This window comes from Chamaea fasciata, unplaced genomic scaffold (assembly GCF_029207755.1).
Source record: "Chamaea fasciata isolate MVZ Bird 193981 ecotype frontalis unplaced genomic scaffold, bChaFas1.0.hap1 SCAF_294, whole genome shotgun sequence".
NCBI classification, from domain to species: Eukaryota; Metazoa; Chordata; class Aves; order Passeriformes; family Sylviidae; genus Chamaea; species Chamaea fasciata.
Genome location: NW_027094379.1, coordinates 95,634 through 97,500, shown reverse-complemented (window position 1 = coordinate 97,500; position 1,867 = coordinate 95,634).

Genomic DNA, 1,867 nt, shown 5'->3' with positions numbered 1-1,867 from the left:
TCGCCTGCACGGCCCACGACCCTTCGTCGCGCACGCTTCTCGGTGCCGCGGCTTAAGGCCGCGAGAGAAAAACAACGGAAAGAAAAAAAAAAAAAAAAAGCCGGGCGGGCGGCCCCCACTCCGCCCGCAGGCCTAAAAAGCGGACCCCGCGTGCAAAACCCAGCCCCCGAGCCGGCAGCCACGGCAGCCGGGGCAGGCCCGACACCACGGGCCGCCCGGGCCTAGCGGCTCGATCGCGCCGGTCACCACCCGACGGGAGGGCGGGGCGCCGCCGCCCCGCCCGCGACGTATCTCGGGGCACTCTGTCGGGTTCGGGGTCCGCAGGGCCGAGGCGGCCCGGCCACCGCGGCCGGCCGCCAGCCACGCAGAAAAACTCGGCCCGCTCCGCGGGCTCCCCGGCTTAAGGCCGAGGAAGGGGGTCTCGAACAACGCACGGCTCCGGGAGGGAGGGAGAGCGGGGTGCCGCCACCCCGCGCACCCCTCGCCGGCCGACTCCCGTCACCGAGCCCCTGGAGCAACCGGGCAGGACGAGGCAAGGCCGCGCGCCCCACGGCACGTCCCCGCGGCACTTCCGACACGGACGACACACGCTGGGCAAAACAAGTCGGGAGGCGCGAGGAACGAGGCGGCGCCACCTCGGCAAGCCGGGCCCGTCCTCGGGGCTCTCGGGAAAGGCCGGGGGAGAAAAGGCCCCGGCGGCCTCGACACCGCCGAGCCCCGGTGTCACGCACCCTTCGTCGAGCCGTCGGCAGCCGACCGCAAAGAGCACGGCCGGCCGGAAAAGAACGCACCCGCGGGCAGGGCGGGGCGCCGGCTTAAGGCCGGGCAGCAAAAGGGACGAGGCGCCGCCGCCTCGCCCGCCACCATCCCCGGAGGGAATACACACTTTGGGGAGGGGAGGGCCCTCGCCCCACCCCTGAAGTCAACAACCGGACCGAAGAGGAACACGGCTCGCGGCCCTTTTCTCTCCTCCTCTCGGGCTCTGTCTCTCTCTCTCAACCCTTGTCTCTCTGTACCTCACACGGTTCTGTACCCATTCTCGATGGGCAAGACGGGGGGACCGGGACAGAGCCACGCGACTCGTCCCGCGTCAGGCGGCGCACTCTTTTTCCCTCCCTTCGCGCCGGCGACCGCACGCGCGGCCGCCGCTCTCGCGTCCGCCTCGGACACAGGCACTGCACCAGCCTGCGGGGATGCGGCCCGTCACACCCGCTCCCAGTAGACGGACAGACGGGTCCGAGGCCCCGAGCGCCTCCAAGACGTCGAGTCGACGCCACCGGGGCGCGGCGCCGGCGTGCGCCGCCGCCGACCTAGACGTAACCGGAGGATGGCGAGAACAGCGACCCCTTGGTGGACTTCCAGCCGCGCTGCGGAAAGCAGGTCTACCCGGCCCCCCCGCGGAAATCCGCCAAAGTCCAGCCGAAGCGGGGAAGACCTGGTCGCCGCGTCGCCGCCCGCCGCCGCGGCCGCCCCGCCGGCCTCTCCGCCGGCGGCCTCCCCGCCCCGGAGCCGGGTAAGACCTGGCCGGCCGGGGCCGCCCCGGAAGCGGGGCTAGACCTGTTCTCCGCGTCGCCGCCCGCCGCCGCCGCCGCCACCTCTCCGCCGCCGGCCTCTCCACCCCGGAGCCGGCTCGGCCTGGCCTTCCGGGACCGCCCCCGAAGCGGGGTAGACCTGTTCTCCGCGTCGCCGCCCGCTGCCGCCGGCCTCCCCGCCCCGGGGCCGGCTCGGCCTGGCCTGCCGGGGCCGCCCCCGAAGCGGGGTAGACCTGTTCTCCGCGTCGCCGCCCGCTGCCGCCGGCCTCTCCGCCCCGGAGCCGGCTCGGCCAGGCCTGCCGGGGCCGCCCCCGAAGCGGGGTAGACCTGTTCTC